Source organism: Phalacrocorax carbo, chromosome 5 (genome assembly GCF_963921805.1).
Source record: "Phalacrocorax carbo chromosome 5, bPhaCar2.1, whole genome shotgun sequence".
In the NCBI taxonomy this organism is placed as follows: domain Eukaryota; kingdom Metazoa; phylum Chordata; class Aves; order Suliformes; family Phalacrocoracidae; genus Phalacrocorax; species Phalacrocorax carbo.
Genome location: NC_087517.1, coordinates 2,947,149 through 2,965,560, shown reverse-complemented (window position 1 = coordinate 2,965,560; position 18,412 = coordinate 2,947,149). Strand labels below are relative to the sequence as shown.

Genomic DNA, 18,412 nt, shown 5'->3' with positions numbered 1-18,412 from the left:
GCTGATTACGTTGCTTACCTACTTCTTCCCTTTCGGCCTACCCACATCCAGTAATGTTATAGTTTCTGTACGTTCTTGGTCCTAAACCTTTCGGTAGTCTGGGTAGTCTGACGAGGCTCTGCTAGCAACATCCCTGCGCCGGCGAGGTTTGTGGGAGTGAGGGTGTGTACGCATACCTGAAGCTATTTTGCGGTTCCCACCTGCCCCTGCTCTGTTGATTCAGTACACTTCTTTTGCAAGCTGGTTTGTTGAAATGATCCAAGTTCAAAATAATCCTATTCAGCAACAAAATTCCCGTCTTTTCTTTCCCTCCCCGTAATGAGTTTCACATTTGGAGAGATTACCCCGTTTGCAAGACTAAGGCTAAAAAGAATTTACACTGCCACAAATTATGTCTAGTGTGGAAAAACTTAAAATAGGTGTTTAAAATATGAATGAGGTGTAGAAGAGCTGCAGATTTACAGCTAATCTGCACAGACTTGAAAATATCTCTTCTTTTCTCTGAAGAAACAAAGTGAAGTTAATAATTACTGTATAATTAGGCAAGAAGAAAGATGTATCAAGTGAGGTAGGATTTCTCCTTCTCTAGTTGTAGGAAGTGAGAGCTTTGCTGTGCAGAACAGATGCATACCTCTTCTGCCAGAATTGTGTGTAGGGCTGAGGGTGTCGTTTGAACTGTACACTGTAAGGCAGGAACTGTAACATACTTAGAGTAATAAGGTTTTGTTGGAACCAGCCTGCTAATTTAACTAAAATCTGCATGGCTTTCTTTTTTTTCTTTCAGAGGTAGGGATTAAGGGCTATCATTGCCTACCTCGAGGGCCTCCAGGCACTGTGAATTCTGTGCTAAATCAAACAGGGATTCAGGGCATCTGGTGTTCAGGCTCACAGCAGTTCTCTATTTTTTACTCCCTCAATACTGTCAATAACCAGCTTTTAAAAAGTATTTGTTATTAGGACTTTCAGCTAATAACACTTCCTGAGACTACTATACTATCTTAATCTCTAGATTTGTAGCGTATGCACTCAATACCGTATTGTCTTGATAAGGACTTGTCATTGTATGGTATCTAACATGAAACATGATGGAGCGCAGTACTTTTCATAAACAGAATATCTGTTTATATATAGATACTTTGTTTGTGTTATGCCAGCTGTCTTCCTCATGTCCAAGTTAATCCGTTGTGATCATGTTATACCATAGTCTTTGTTTTGTCATGATTTGGGCAATAGCTTATTTGGTTATAAGAAAGTCTCAGTACTTCCTGTGTTCAGAGGAACTAAGCAGATTATATTTTCAAAATAATGAAGATCTCAGTCTGTATTATTTATGGATTTGTCTTGCAGAGAATCAAAATACAACTGGTTTGTGTTACTATAGCAGCTGCCATCTTGAATGGTGCCATTAGACTTGGACTGGAAACCTCTGGAGCTAAATGATGAGCTCAAGTAAGAGATACCTGCCCAGAGCCACCAGTGGATTCACCTTATGTGACTTGCACGCTTGTAGCTCATGGGTGCCGCAGGACAGTGGTGTCAATGATCCTGGTGCTTGGTAGGCTGCGATTGGCAAGGGGTGTATGTCTGGGCACCTGTCAGGAAGGAAAAACTACATATCGGTCCATATTCTAGGCTGATGCAGTTTGAATTTATCATTTTATTAGCTTGTAAGCTTTTGTGCTTCTCCAAGTAATAATTTTGATTAGACTTGCACATCTTGGCTAGAGTGCGGAACAGTGTGAACTGAAGACAGATGATCGTTGTGGTGGTTGTTGTCGTTCATTTGTTTTTATTGTGAGTTTGCTTGTATGCGTTTCACCAGGATGTGTCCTTCCTCAGTGATACCTGCCAACCGTAATCGTTCCTGGCTGTGACAGTAGGATTGATTGGTTTGTATAAACACTCAGGATATGTAAGATTTATACATTCCACCTGCTTGCCAGGATTCAGAATCTCAGTTCACTTAGAGCAGTACCTCAGCAATGGTGAATGTCCTGAGAGAATGCTGAAGTAGACTTTACTCCCTTTCCTGACCAACATTGACTTTAGCAACGCCCTAGTGATTCAACAAATAGATCACTGTCTGATGGGAAAGAATTGTTTGCTGTAGTTCAAAGCCAGATTTCAGATGTATAGAGAAATATTTCACTGAGAATTAATAGGAGAGGAAGAAAAGGCCTTTGCTGACATACTTCATTACCACAGGACTTATTTTTCCCTGTTAAAAATTAGTGAGCCCACCAGCCTAGTAGGGCATGCTTTAAAAAGGATAGTTATTAGTTGAGGATATTTGATAGAGAGAGGTTTCTTACCTTGTGCAATTTATGCCAAAAGATATAAAGCATAACAATTCACATCAACTATTTTAGTGCATTACATTTTTCTGTTACATAAGGTACGCAACCAGCCAGATTTTTTGTCTGCATCAGGATTTGGTTTTCTGCATCGACTGAGCGCTGGCATGGGTTGCCCATGGAGGTTGTGGACTCTCCCTCCTTGGAGATCTTCACAAACTGTCTAGACACAATCCTGGACAACTGGCTCTAGGTATCCCGCTTGGGCAGGGCAGTTGGACAAGATGACCCCTGCCAACCTCAACCGTTCCGTGATTCCTGTCATCAGGTGGTTGGTTTTGAGTTGCTGGAAGGAATCATTTCTATGCTGAGCTCCTACAAGAGCTTGCTCCTGGGGCATTTGCACTGGGTCTGGCTGGAATTGAGTTAATTTTCTTCATAGCAGCCCATATGGTTCTCTGTTTTATATTCGGGACTAAACCATCGTTGATGATGCACCCATGTTTTGGCTATTGCTGAACAGTGCTTGTACGGCATCAGGGACACCTCTGTTTCTCACTCTGCACCGCCAGCCTCCTTGCTGGGGGGGGGCACAAGAAGCTGGGAGGGGACACAGCTGGGACAACCGACCCTAGCTGACCAAAGGGACCTTCCACACCATATAATGTCTTCAGCAATAAAAAACAGGGGGATGGGTGTCTTTTCAAGGCAGCTGTTGCTCTGGGAGTGGTTGAGCATTGGTCTGCTGGTGGGGTGTGTGTGAGTAATTCCCCTTCCACCACATATTAAACCTCCTTTATCTTGACCCACAAGGTTTTTCCGCACTTTTTCTCTTCCAGTTTTCTTTCCCATCCCACTGGGGCAGGGAGAGAGCAAGTCTTGGATGGTGAATGTTTAGTTGCTCTCTGGTGTCAATCAACCACAAGGTTAAAGGAGGAAGAGGACAGGACCCAGAGACAAACTACAGAACCTAATCTTTGTGTTACCGTAGGTACCTAATGACAGGGTAGACATCCAAAGACTATGTTATTAGTTGTGTAAGGCAGGCAAAACTTCGTGCAAGGGCCTTGCACCCTTCTGCATAGCTTTTCCAGTCTTACCTGCTTTTGAGTTGGCTTGCCATTGGTGTGACCCACCTGGGAAAAGAAAAGCAAATGGAAGTAACCAACTTTTTCTTACTCTTAGTGAGACGGTGTGACTGACCTATAGCATTTTGTCTCAACTTTCAGAGAAGGAGTGGCTTTTGGGACCGTTTCACTTGTCTTTTGCGTTTCCAATAAAGCAATTTTTAAAAGTGAGTAATGCTTTCTGGAGCGGTGGACATGCAGCGACAGTCGATAACCTGAACGCCTTACATGTTTTGTATTCTAGCTGCTCCTGGATTTTCAAACTGCTAGCCTCCACCCCTTCCTTGCAAAATAAGACCTTTAAAGCCTTTAATAATTGCAGCTGCAGGGTGGAATACTGCCTCCCAAAAAGCTGGATGACAAAACCACCCTTGGCTTGAAAGAGGCTGTGTTTTCACTTCTTTTAAAAAATGCACAGGGCAAACAGCAACTGTTCTGATGCCTTAATTCAATAGAAAATGCCTGAAGAGTTACAGTATGGGTCAGGCTTTTGAACCGACATCAGCTGTTGAAGCCAGATATTCTGAAAAATCAGTACAGAAATATAACTATAGTAGGTACAGGGAATCAAAAAGTAACAGGACCACTTTTAGTTGTTTCAAGGTTTTTTTTTTTGTCTTGAAAATATGTCCGGAGGTGTCCAAACACTGGAAAATGTCATTGGACACATGAATTTATTTGTGAACATTCTTTGTATCCCACTGTCATGCTAAAGTACAATTAGAGATAGATCCTGGGATTTTGAAGGCTCAGTGAATGCATTGTGTACCATTTTGATAGTCACAGAGATGCATGTAGGATAATTTTAAGCAGAGGAGAAAGTATTTCCTTTCCTTTCTTTGCTTTGGGCAGCCTTGCATTATTTCTGGGGGCAGCTCTGACTTAAGAATTTAGAAATGAGGGAGCGAAAATGGTTTCAGGGTTGACCTCAAGGCCTGGAGGTCTTGGGAAGGATGCGCTCTGGGTCCATTTCAGTTGCTTATCAGGAAAATAGTAACATGGCTATTACAAACCACAGAACTGGATGGTTCGTGCCTCTAATTCAAACTGACGGGCAACCATGAGAGCATGGTGGTTCCTCTGGCTGGTGGCCAGAGGAGGCAGCAATGACTAGTTCAGAGTAAGAATCCAGGATATTGCTTTCTCTGGATGTGTACTCAAGAAAATAAATAGTGCTGATAGACTTCTTGTGCTGGCATAGTATTTCCAAATTGCTTTTTTCTAATTTTATTTATTGTGTTAATATCCTACCTGAGTATGTTTGACTGTGAAATTCTGTGTACACTTGAAGACCTTTGATCTTTTGAAGCATAGATTATTTAATCCTCTAGTTATTTCTAGGGTTTGGGGATTTTAGAAATGTATTTCTGTCTTCTTTATTATTGCCAAGAATGCAGCCTTGCTTCTGTGATAATGAGGAAAGTCCAATTTGTATGACTCTTCTTGCAGAGGGTTTAATTTATTCTGTGTGGATGTAAAACGCATTTTCTCTGGTAATACTCAAATAAGCAGAAGGTATATGTTGATTGAAAATATACTTCCGTATGTGGCTTTGTCAGTTGTCAGCGTAGTTTGACCACCATAGTGAAGTAATTATGTGGGAAACTGTTTTAAGAAGAATGTAATTGCAAAAGAAATCTTTGCTGTATATTCGGTTGCCAAAATAAAGGGGGTTGAGATCTGCTCTGAACTGTCAGAATGCACTCTTAACTAGTTAAAGCTGTGTTTACAACCTTGCCTGTTAACCACCACCACTAGATAAGATCATGGGCTGTCTTCTAGTAAGTGCTGACATGTAATGGATTGATGATACAATTCACATTTAAATGGCTTTTCTTTGGGCTTTATTTTTCTCTATCCTCTTTGGCTTTGAGAGGAGCTATCTATGCTGTGAGGAATGTTATCAGTTTATTAAGTGGCTGTTTCTCAGAATAATGCATTGTAGCTGGAAAGGTAATGATTGGCCTTCTGTAATGGCACACTACGCTGTTTTCCTGCAGTGCTTCCACAGAAGAGGCTTCAGTGGTTAAGACTGCTCTGATAATGTGCTAAATCACATGCCTGGACATATGCAAGGTACGAAACTTGAAACTTGGCAGTATATACACTCTTAAGTCAACATAGCTAAAAGCAGCCACAGTGCATCTCCTTAACTGTTGTTCCCATTTCTCAGTTATCATGGAAAAGTGAAGATAATTTAGTTCAAGTGCTGCCTTAATCTGGGCCTTGTCCCAGCTATTAGCCTAAATCTTCTTCAATTTTCACTAGAGTTCATCAATTAAAAGTGATATTTGAGCTGGAGCATTTGGGGTATGCCACCAGGGTCATCTGTTTTAGTGCTAGTTGTTTTACCAGAGAAATCACAGTGTGTGTATGTGTCTAGATATTAAAAAAAAGTATAAAAATTGTATAGAAATAGAGTATAAAATCTGTTAAGAAATGCATTAATAGCATTCAGTCAAATTAGCTAGGCAGATGAGTGGGTTGTCCTCCACCAGACTGTAGTCCACTGCAGAATTGTTCTGCAGAAAAAAATCTGAAGAGTAATAAATCATTGCAGCTAAGTCTCCAGGTAATCTTTTGTGGACAATGCTTGTTACGTATTTCCATTTTAAACTGGGCATTTAAATAAAGGATTTTGTTACGAGCATCTTGAGCATTTGATTATCCCCCAGAACAATGGCAGTAATAGGAATTGTGTGGATTGTGGCAAGTATCGTTCATTTTCATCTGTCTACTTGGTTACGGATTTTTTGATCTCCTCTTTTTGCACTTTGCCATGCCAGGTACTTTGATTAGGACTGTGCATGAGATTAACATTTCTTTGCTCAGCCTCAGCACTGCTGCTCCCTTGCCTGAAATGAACAATATATGTCCCGTGGAGTGCCTTGTGGCTCCGTAGCTACTGTTAGCAGCGTTACTGATTAGTAATTTTAACATCAATGCTGTGGTTGGAGTAGGATGTAGGTGTCAGTGAAGTACCAGCTTTCTGCATAGGAGGGAATATTTTGCGTACAGTGATTATGGAACAGCTGCTAGTCCAACTGTTTCTACTCTGTCTAGAAATAAAGTACTGTGTGACGGGTATAATAGTCTGACAGTCTTTATTTTTAAGGATATCTGCTAGAATGTGACCCATTGGAAATTAGGGGATTACACCTGCAGAGAATTTACCTGCTTATAGCTACTGCTTTGCTAGAAGGAGGATGTTTAGCTCTTCTGGCACTTAGATACAGTCTGGCTTATTTATTTATTTATTAATAAATAAATGGCTGACTTTATTTCTTTATTAATATGAGATAAAGCGATCCGATCTTTATTTCAGATTCCTTAAAAAATGGCCGTTGGTGAGCCTGGATTTTCTGGAATGCCATTTCCTTGGTGGTTTCTGTCTCTGCATCTTAGGCAAGTTATATTTTGCTTCTCTCCCTAATAGACTTAGGGCTGAAGCGCACGTGCTGAAGAAAACCTCTGTGACACTACATGGGATTTGGCATTCTGCTGTGGGGATTACTGACGGGAGATGCCTGGCTAATTCCCAGTGCATACTGTTCCCACAGACAACCTGGAAATGGGTGTGGTTGACATGAGTAGTAGCAACAAAGGTATGAGGCTAAGATTGCCTTCTGGAATGGCAGCTCATCAAAGGGCTAGGAAAATCTATAAAATGAGCAATAAAATTACTTTGAAAGTTTCAGGTTTACTCATTTTACTACTGCAGGAAAATGCTTGCGATGTGTATACACACAAAATACATTGGTTTATGTTGAGAATATAGTACATATTCTTTGAAGAAGTAGATAAGGGGAAATCCCTTCAGAACTCTTCTAATAACCGTGCTCGTATAAATGGGTTATTTTCTTCTGGGAGAGTCTTAAACTGTGTTTATCCAGGTTTCTTGAGTTGTTCCCTTTCTGTAAAAGGGATGCAGTAGTTAATCAACTTCTAAGTCTGCTTGGAAGAGGGTTAATTGTTAAACATTATCACCAATACTCAGAAGTGTCTGAACTAATCTGGTGAAACGCATTTTCCTTGCAGCGGCAAGTGCTGCATGTTTTCAACAGCCTGCTGTAATAGACATCGATCGTACAGCTTTGACATGTGGCTAAATCCACAAAAACTCTGATTTGAAAAACAGGCCTCAAAATGGTATTGAAATCAAGGAGTTGCTGCATGGAACCATAACATCAGTGTAATGGTGGTTATGTTCTGTATGTCTTACTAATATAAGGGAGCTCACGGGAGATGTCAAGGGCCTACGTTCTACCTGTGGGAAGACGCCTGCAGGTATGCAGAAGAGGGAGGCTAGGGAAATACAGGTTTTTAAACCCTGACTCTCGTCGAAACACGGAGCTTTATTCTGGTTTACCAGAGGCATTTATCTTCTCTAAAAATTCAGACGTTTTATATGCCAAAGTCATTGGATAAGAGAGTTGATAACTGAGACAAAGACTGGAACAGAGATCCTCTTCCTCCCAGGTGATCGTCTGCTCCGTGTGTGTGTGTAGTCTTTCTGTCTGCAGGATGGACCTTTGATGTTCCCTGCAAGGTGTATCGGTTTCAACAAGAGAGATCAAGAGCTTCCCGCTGTAAATGAACAGATTGGCTGCTGATAGAACACTTTCTTGGAGAAACGGTGGTCTGAAACCTAGCAAGAATTAACCAGGCTCTCCCACATCTGAGGCAAGCGTGCCACTTAACTCCTGTTGAGTGGAGCTACCGAGTAGAGCAAAGCAGTCCTGCTTCCAATTCCTTCACTCCCCATAAGCCTCCCTCCCCACGAGCGAAGGAATCTGGCCTGAGTGCCATCTGGATCGAACCCCTCGGATGAAGCCCTCAAGAAGGGCTTGTGAATACAAGTGTGAGACTAAGCTGCAAGATAGGGTGGTAAACTGCTGAGGCCTGCCAAAATAGGGTGTGCCTGAAAGCAGAATTTCCCGTGATTAGAGAATGGAAAACTTTGAGGTGCCTGGGGAATCCTGGTAGCAGCTGAGAGGGTGAATGTGAAGACTGCAGTTTGTCATTTGTGTGTCTACTGTGTTTGTATTTTTTTTTTTAACAAATTCCTTTTGTGGATTTAAACCTAGGTGCTTGAAAATGTTGCTGTTTGAGCTCTGCAAGAAAAATACCACATCAGTCATCAAAATCAGCTCAGGTCTCTCAGATCCAGTCGCAGAAATAATCCCTGATAGTGGCTTTATGCATCTGAATGCCATACAGTCCATGGCTAATGTCGGTTCTAACACAGGAGTGGTTTAGGTTTTTTCCAGTCTCTGTGTTGGTAGAGGAAGACTGAAGGATTAGCAGGTTGTGCTTGGATGCATTTTCACATCCAGAGTATTGGCGAATCACCCAGATGTCTTTCTCCACTGGACAGATTGACCTGTTGGTGCAGTGTCCAGTGGTTTAAAAAGCTGGAATTTTTATATTCTATTTTAATAGGAAAGCCTGAGGCTGTGCATATGTATCGTGCAATGCAATACCCAATAGTATACCAGGCACAGGGGAAGTTCATTGTGCCTGTAGCTATAGTAGTATGTTAAATACCAGGCTTATTAATCTTTCATCACCTCAGAAACTTGTAGTCCATATATTAATGTGTTTTTGTATGAGATTTAATTGCTCAGACTTGTAACAGCTCAAAACTTAAGATCCCATTTCCAACTGTGACTTAAGTCTTGAGAAGTAGGTTCTATTTAAAAGCAGCAAGTTGTTGTTTTCATTATATTACATTTTCAGTGGCATATGGAGGTTCATCTACGTTTGCTCAGAAGGTTAATTTTTGAGGACAGGTATTAGGTGGCAGACAGCAGAAGCACACTGTAGTTAGGCAACCCCAAAAGCTTGCTGGTCCCCCCATCTGTGTGTCTCTGTGATAAAGGTGTTAATAATACAAAGAATATCAGAGTCTCGCTATTGAAATGGACAGTTTATTGGGTTTCTCTGTTGTTTCTCCATAGTGGTAGATGCTGTCCATGGAGTTTTCCTCCTTTCTTTGATAATACAGTGAGCATTATTCTATGAGAAGAAATTACTGTTTTCTGTAAATTCAGTGTAATTCATAGAGCATTTCGACATCACACCGTGCAGTAATATAGTGAGCTGGCAGGGACCTGCAGTAGTGTAGGTCCCGGAGGCAATACAACAGAAACAGCACAGCTATTCAGCTGCTTCTTCTAGAGACAGCTCCCAGGGTGCTCACTGGGAAGCTCTGGGTTGTGGCGCAGTGTAGCCGCACGCTTTCAGTCCATGTAGCTTCCCCTTGAACTCGTTCAAAAGTTTTTTTTGGAATGTAAAATACATGAAAATCATTTCTCTGCAGGGATACCTATGCTATAACTCTACTAGGTCCAAAATAGCACTGTGAACTAAATCTAGCTTATCTTTGTGTTGCTCTGATTAAGCCAAGCATCTAATTTTACGCATAAATCTGTTAAAGTCAATGGGAAAGCCTGTGGCAGAGAGCATCGCTGGTCTGGGATCTGAGTGAGGTTGACTAAAGAACATATTGCACTTTAGATGAAGTTTTGGTTTTGTTAATCGGCGTTTGCTTGTATGACATACATCAGCATCAGCCCTGAAGGTAAGAAGATGTTTTATAGATGAGTGAAGCCCAAGCCTCAGACTACGGCAGTGATTTTCCAAAAGTAAATAGCAGCCAGGAGTGATGCTGGGAAAGGAATTCCAGAGTTATGGCTTCCTGCACTTGACTTGAATCATGTCAGCACCTTATCCTTTATCTCAAAGAAATTACCACCATAAAACACCTTAATGTTTATCTTAACATAATAAAGAAAGGTATTTCTTACAATAAAATATGATTAGACCTGTGGAAGAAATAACAGTGTCTAAATGAGCTTCAGATGAAGGCAAGTTGTACCTTTTATTACCTGGTTTTGGCTTTCACATTGCATAAGCTCAAAGTAGCAACACTTACTTTTAAGAGTTAAAAAAAATTAAAAGGTTTGAAATTTTTTTAAAGGGTTTTGACATTCAATCTGTCATCATTGTCTTCTCAAGAATGCGTGCAATGTTTTTTTTTTTTTTAAAAAAAAGGCAGGAGGAGAGGGTTTTGTTGAATGACATTGATCTTCTTTGGAGTTCTTGTTTGGTTTTCTGCTCATTAAGCTCCTGACATGGAAACAGACTTGAAAAGGCTGAGAACTATGACATTAGATGTAGCTTTTAGGTATGTCATCAGGTCTAGTAATATAATATATACTGAACTTGATTTTTTTTTTTTAACAGCAAGAACTGATATTTGAAAGTAATGCTTTTCTTCTGTGCTTCTCTTCACTTTGAAGTGCAACACCCAGTAGACCTTCAGAAGATGTATAAAATAGACTACTTGCAAGGTTTTGTCTTAATTTTTGAAGATTAGTTTCAGTCCTAGCCTATACCAACAACACTTTTGTGGCTCAGTGCATATTGTTAAAAAGTGCACAGGATAGGAATGTATGGAAAAATGGAACGGAGATTTGTACTTTAGAAACCGACTGGTTGATGCAAGCCTAAGTTTTCATGTTGAGTGACAAAAATGATAGACCTCGGTACAGCAGGGAGAGAGAAGAGGTGATAGAAGAAACAGTACAGGAGACGTAAATCAGGTACTTTTTATATTTTCTCATTTAAAACAAGTATAAGGGAGCAACTTGATAGTTCAAATACCTCAAATTCAAAAGTTGTTTATAGTACAAAGCTGAGAAATTCATTACCAGAATCGTCACTGGGTAATATGAAAAAGGGGAATCTACATTTATTTTTATCTCCTAGAGTGTCAGAAACAGCGGAAGGCTTCGTGTAACCAGTACAACAGCGCCGTTGGTGTAGGCTGGGACACTGGGACAGACCAGCTGCTTCCCTGTGGTGGTTTTTGGAAGTTTCTGTGAAGTATTTGGCTAAGATTGTTGCCTCTGAGCCAAATGGCCTGTTAATAGGCTATAGCTATTTGTTTATATGGTGCCTATGGTGGCAAAAACATTTTCCGTATGGATAAACTGCATAGTGGGAGGGATTTAAGGGCTTTTTTCTTTATTTGATGTTGTGCTGAACATGCTCAGAAATATTTAGAATACCCGGGTCTTACATTGATTTTTTTTTTCTTTTTAATACAGTTTTCTGCTATGTATTTATACCTATCCTAGAAGAAACCTAAGTGCCTTTTTTGTCTAGCCCTTCATATCTTGCTGTCTGTAGCTGAGTGCCTGATAGTCAGTATTCTGCCGGCTGCTGACCTGCGGCACTGATGAGAGCTGCCATTTGCTACCACGTTCCCTCTGACCTTCACAGGCCTCTTACAGAGCAGCGTTGGAAGTATTTTGCATGGTTGTTGGGATGCGATTTGTGAATCCTCTCAGCATTCTGTGCCTTAATTTGTATTATGGACGTGGAAGTGAATTGGGGAACTCAAAGTATTTTAAATAGGTACCTGCTTTTTTTTTTTTTGGGGGGGGGGTGGGCGGGGAACCCCAGTCAACCAAAGAAGCAACGTTTTTGTTTTGAAAAGGTAGCAAATCTTTCCCACAAACTAAATTCTGTTAGGTTTTTATTTTGTTGTAATACAGTGTCCAGAACCAGACAACATGTTTGTAGTGAAACTCATTTTAGTGCCAACTAGGGACTGGGAGGTTTCACTGGAGCTTGCCAGGGGCGAACGGGCCTCAGCGAGTGTCTGGATGGAGACTGTGAAATTAGAAGAGACGTCTGAGAATTTGTGTAGAGGCCTTCTTTCTAAATGAACTCACAGTGAGTGCAAGACTTCAGAACCTGTCTGAAGTGGAGTTGTGGCCTTTCCCAGCACCAGCCAAGGGTGACTGCACATACTGCCCTGTACTAGAAATCAAACTCAAATCAAATGCATGTCTCTGGTACGCAATTCATGTTTAGCTTCATATGAAGTATATCACAGGGCTTGCTAAAGCCATGACGAAGAAGCTAATGTTGGTCTGAATTGTTTAAATCCGCACTCAGCCTTTCAGCACGTTTGCCCTGCGTTTTCTTTCACTGTGTTCAGATTTCTGCTGATCTGAAATGCCAAAAACATATATAGTGTTGGTATTATGTAATGGAGTTAGAAGCACCATAACATAATGATGAAACTAATGTTATGAGGTGCTACAGGTGGGTTTTGAAAATCTCAGTGAAGAAACAGCATGCTTCGTATGCTGTGAGATAAATAGCAAAAGGGGGACAGCAAGTTGAAATAAGTCGGCAGCGTGGCCTTGCAGCAAGGAAGGCAGCCGTGTCCTGGGCTGTATCGGCTGGAGCGCCGTCTTGCTTGAGGAGAGCGGTCCTTTCCCTCTGCTTGGCCGTTGCAAGACCACCTATGGAGTATGTTACCAGTTTTGTACACCCAATACAAGCAAGACACTGACAAAGTGCAGCGAGTCTGGCAGAGGTGTCCAGGATGGGCAGGAGGCCGGAGCACAGGAGAGGCTGAGACACCTGGGTTTGTTCAGCCAGGAGCAGAGAAGGCCGCAGGGGATGTTAAACCATCTCTTCCCCCAGCTGGAATCACCAACTTATTAATGTTTCCATAGAGAGTGAAATTCTGGAGGAAAAAACTTGGTGATCTAGGAAATACATACAAGCGACTGACAGAACGAGGGGAGAGGAGGTGATGCTAGCAGGGCCTGGCAGGCTGTGCAGCAGGTTGTCCAAGTCCAAGGGTGCGATCACAAAGTAGGACAGAGGAGAGAGAATCCTTTCGCTACAAATCTGTCTGCAGAGTTGGGCAGGTGATGCACCCTACAGTTTCTTCAAATATATATGCGTGGGACATAAGTAGATTCTTCTCTCTTCTGGGAAATTACATATAACTTGCACTTTTGCTGATTCTTCAGTGCTGTAGAGCAGTCTGCTTCTGTAATCGCACTCCTGTGTTGCAAATAATATTTTTCAATTTATGAAGTACGTATTTTATTTAATGAATTATTGATGCAAGCAAAGCAAACCAAGGAATTAATTCACTCCTTCCAACGGGCAGGCAGGTGTTCAGCAATCTCAAGGAAAGCAGGGCTCCATCGCACATAACGGTGACTTGGGAAGATGAACACCTTAACCCCGAACGTCCACCCCTTCCTCCTTTTCCCCCCAGCTTTTATTGCTGAGCACAGCACCATATGGTACGGGAACATCCCTGGGGTCAGTTGGGGTTGGCTGTCCCAGCCATGTCCCCTCCCAGCTCCTTGTGCCCCCCCAGCCCCTCGCTGGTGGAGCAGGGTGAGAAGCAGAAAGGCCTTGACTCAGTATAAGCCCTGCTCAGCAATAGCTAAAACATCCTTGGACTATTGACATGGTTTTGGTCTTAAATCCAAACCAAAGCACTGTGTGAGCTTCTATGGAAAGAAGTTCACTATCCCAGCCAAAACCAGTACAATCCTTGCATCTGGTGATGTTTTCTTTTAGGTTTCTGTTAATCTCAACATGGTTTACGTAGTTTGTGCTTCATCACTTAAAAAACCCAAGCAAACATTTATTCTTTTGCTAAGTCACTTGAGTGCAGTGCTGCTTTGGGAAGAAGGCCTTTTTTTTTTTTCTTTCTTCCTCCCTCAGTTGTCTACTTCAACATGTGGTTCCAGATTACAAAAACAAAGCAGTCTTTCCCCGGGGATTAGTTGTCCTGCAAAGACATTTCAGATTCTTTAATCTGGAGTTTCTACTCCCTTGAAGTGTCAGGAGTGGATGTAAACCATGTGCTTGTTTACTGTCTTTGTATTCATTTTACTGGTCATAGAGAAATTGAGAAGTTGTTTATTTTAATGTGTAGGGTTTTTCTCCAAGCTGAGGGAATTGTTTGCCTTAAGTGAGCATTAGATATCCTGTTTGACTTTGCATAAAACAAGTATGTGGTCTCTTTCATTGCACAAAAGAAACAATTGTTCTTGAATTCTCATTATATTCTCCTTGTTTCTAAATAAAAAAAAAAAAAGCTGCACATTTTTAAAGTAATGACCAATTTAAAAACGTGCTTCAAGTTAAATGGGGTTTGTGTTACTGGGAAAAGAGTGTCCTTATGCTTGATGTGTTTTAAGTGCAAAGTGTGCTGACCTACAGGTGTTGAATATACAGTAATTCTACTTGGCTTTCGTCCATGAAATTAGCCACCCTGCTTTCTTTAGCTTGCTGGGAAAATTGCAAATGCATTGGTTTGTGTCTCCTTGGCAGTCAGGAGTTTAGCAGGACATTGATTCTTAGCGGACTTCGAGACAGAGTCCCATTGTTTATCATTAAACTCTGCCAAGAACTTATCAGATGCTGTGTAATGAGCCCCCTTCTTTTAGAGATGATGCTTCAGTGCTGAAAAGAAACTGCGAACAATTATTGACTTTCATTTTGTAGTAGTCATTTTAAATGAGAAAAGTTTATGCTGTTTTAACTCTTCTTAATCATTTCATCTGGTATGTTGGAGGGCACTTGTTAAATGGGATTTTTCAGCCATGGGCATTTTAAGTATTTGTATGTGGCACATATTGGTTTGTCACTGTTAGTATTGCATTTCTCAGGTGTGGTATGGTTCAGGGATATGTTGCCTCTTGAAATACCGGTGTGCTTTCTCTGCATCAGTGTGCCAGCTCCATAAAACCTTGGTAAGGAAACCGATTTAGTAAAAAAAAAAATAAATCCCCAAACACAACCAAAATGACACGTGAAGATGTGCAGTCTGTGCCCTTTTGTGATAACTGATGTGGTGAACTGAAGGCTCGTTGCTTCCACAAGAGCCTGTGCAATTTTCCTGCTCTCTGATTCCTTGTTTTCCCCTTTGCCCCCACCTCCCGCTGCCAGCCGTGCACCCGCAGGCTCCCTGCGCGTTCGCTTTCTGGCAGCCCATCTGCAGAAGGGAGAGGCGGCCGTACGGATGCTTCTGCAACTGCTCGTACAACGGGGCAATCCTGGGCGGCAGTAGGGCTTTCTGCTGCAAGGTGCTCCGAGGGCAGCAGATGCTGGCCGAGAAATCCTTTGGGCTTTTCCTGACTCCGTGGCCTGTTTCAGCTCTCGTCTCCTGGCTGAAGTCCCCAGCCACGGTGGCAGCTTGGCAAGTGCGTGGAGCTGGCGCTGCTGTTGAACGGGCAGCGCTGTTGCTGCATGGTGCTGGCGCGGCTGTGCGGGAGGCTGCATGCAGAGCCTGAGCAGGGAGCTCATCTGGGCTACCCCCAGCCAGGCCAACAGAAAAAACAAGAAATCAGCTGAAAACAGTCTGCTGAAGCTTGGGAACAGCCTCCATCTTTTTTTCAGTACGAACACTGGCATTAAGTGCTCCTTAGGTTATGGTATCAGCGTTTGGTTGTGATACTCTTTCAAACGGCAATTTCTAACGCTACTGCCTGACTCCCCAGAATTTTAGAAATTCGATATTTCATCAGCCTTAAAATATTACTCTCACTGATGCTATTGCAAGGGATTTCTAAGACTCCAAGCGAAGTAGGCATCCCTTCTTTGCCCTTGGCCTCACTTGTGCAGTAGAACATACTTCATACATTCGGCGTGCGTTTTAAGCGTAACATTTCTGTTTTCTCAATGATAAAACACAGCAGAAGGGGCTATCAAGTTCCGATTTCTTAACAGGTTTTAAAAGCCCATCTTAAAAGTTATTAATTAACAGTATCCTACAAGAAGCGTCATGTTAGAAGTCCAAGAAGGTGCTGTATTTTGCTGTAAAACTCTACAAGAGTTATTTATTAAAAGGAGATAGGAGGGGATTACAGAAGATACAATGCAACCAAGCAAACTTTGTTGGACAAAAAACCCAATGCAGCCAAGCAAACTTTGCTTGGACAAAAAAGTCCATTTAGAAGAATATTTGAACTACTACTTCCTTTCAGGGAAATTGTGATTAATGACCACTGAGTAAAGAAAATTAATCTGTAATGATAAAAAGCTTCATTGGTCACACCACCTGTCTTCAATCCCTATTAATAAAACAGTACTGGGATGGGATGAAGTTAGGGAAGGTCAGTGGGTTGAGAGCCAGGCTCCAAGGGATAATTTAAGTTCAAATACACTTGCTGCATATTTCACTGGTAACTATCTTTTTGATCAGCATGTGCTTTCCTGAATCCTACCATAGCTTCATCAGTACTGCTCTGTCCCCCTCCGTCACTTGGATGAGCTGTTTGGATGGCACGGTGGTTACACCTGTGTCCCCAGGACGGATCTGAACCGATGGAAAACTCTTCATGTCCACCAGCAGACCGTGTATTTGTTCTGTCCCAACAGCTGCGCACGTACAAGAGAGCTGAAGAGCAGCTGCTGTGGTAAGAGGGCCAGAAGTGAAAAGACTAATTTTTGCATTTGGATAATCAAATGTAAGAGGTTCTGCTATGGTTCAGCCATATGTAAATGCATCGTTTTCAGTACAGACTGTCTTGTCTTTTGTTCTGACTCGTTCTCTCCAGCTGTGCTTCCAGTCACTCACCGCTTTGGCTTCTTCAGCCTTTGTTTCCTTCCTAGTCCTACAAGATGTTGATGACTTTTATCATCTCCCTTATATCAAGGCAGATTCATCGCCATTTAGTTTAAAATTGTGCCTAAGAATATTTCTGTTGTTTCTTCCACTTTCTTTGGACTCCATATTTATGGAAAAGTGCTGGCATCCTCAAAAAGGAACCTCAACTGTATTTCTGTGCCCAGATGCTGATCTGGTCCATGGAAAACAGTTTCAGTTTTGTTGTTTGCTTGTTTCCAGCTTCAGATTTTTTGCAATATACTAGGCTTGTTACATTCTTGGATATTTGAAATTCTTTAAGCTAATTGTGAAAATCCTGTTCATAATTTTATCTGTGCTTGAAATTACCTGTCTACTTTAAGTGGCCTTTTGATGGTGAATTACACCTTTTCTCCGCTATTGTAGGAATACTTCTTCCACAGTCTTCGTTGAGTCACATGGAAAAAGTTAAACTTAAAATATTGTTTTAAATGTAAGAATAAGAAAAGGAGTGATCAGAATGACTTAATCTTGCCTTCTGTACATGCATTTAGGTAGACATATTCTGTTCTCTAGAATTTCTTTTTCTGAAGTTAAATTCTGGCCCTATAGAGGTCAGTGGGGAATCTTGATGTTAATTTCAAGGATCATGAATTAAATTATTTTAAACCCCTTTAATGCTCTGCATATTTCAAACAGCAAAAATAAAATATATTTCCCCCCCCCCCCCCGGCTTCTCTCTTCCATGATTTCATGGCGTTTAGTTCTTACCATTTTCTGTTCAGCTTTCATTGTAGTTCTAAAATGGAGTTCCACCTGAACATGAGGACAAACCCCTTCCCTGTGCGGGTGCCAGAGCAGGGGCACAGGCTGCCCAGAGAGGCTGTGGGGTCCCTTCCCTGGAGACACTCACCCCCCGCCTGGACGCGGCCCTGTGCCCCTGCTCTGGGGGTGCCTGCTCCAGCAGGGGTGGGATGGGGTGAGCTCCAGGGGGCCCTTCCAACCCCCGCCACTCTGGGATTCTGTGAGAGAAAACAATATATCATTAAAGGATTACAAAAAAACAAACCAAATGAGATATTCTGGTAAGATTTTATAAATACCAAAAAAAAAAAAAAAAAAAAGAAAAAAGTGCTCCTTTCAAAATCCAGACAACAAAAGTGGCCTCTGGACCTTTAAAGAAAACTTTCCAATTTTCCCTCCGGTGGGTACACACTGTTTTGTCGGAGATAGAAGCGCAAAGAGGGCAAAGTACAGCAACTTGGCTATGCTAATTAGGAGACATAATCTTCAGCTGCAATAAGGTGATCTAATTATAATGTTTTTTGTAATTTATGTGTAAATTCTCCTTTTTTTTTTTTTTTCCCAAATGGTGCAAGAGTAATCAAGAGTACTCAGGGTGACGGAGTTCGTAACAGGCATTGGAGCATGAGTCAGCAAGTGCCTCTTCAGTCAAATTAAGACCACTTCAGCATAGTTTGTGGTGCAAGAGGGAACATCTTGAGTGATATTTCCCCTTACAGAGAGAGAGAGAAGCAGACTTGGAGCATGTGCCTACTTACTCTGTC

At 41.7% G+C, this 18,412-nt stretch overlaps 2 protein-coding genes across 6 annotated transcripts in view; one reads left to right on the top strand and one right to left on the bottom strand.

Annotated features, from left to right (window-relative positions):
- Window positions 1–18,412, bottom strand: part of ORC4 (origin recognition complex subunit 4) — a 445,415-nt gene that overhangs the window by 356,438 nt on the left and 70,565 nt on the right. The gene's annotated exons all lie outside the window — the stretch shown is intronic.
- Window positions 1–18,412, top strand: part of LYPD6B (LY6/PLAUR domain containing 6B) — a 57,682-nt gene that overhangs the window by 9,051 nt on the left and 30,219 nt on the right. For 2 of the 5 annotated variants that reach the window (XM_064450955.1, XM_064450954.1), the window contains exon 2: window positions 16,488–16,674. The exons of the other annotated variants lie outside the window; for them this stretch is intronic. The gene's annotated coding sequence lies outside the window, so the exon portion shown is untranslated. The remainder of the gene's footprint in view (window positions 1–16,487; window positions 16,675–18,412) is intronic. 5 annotated transcript variants of the gene reach the window in all.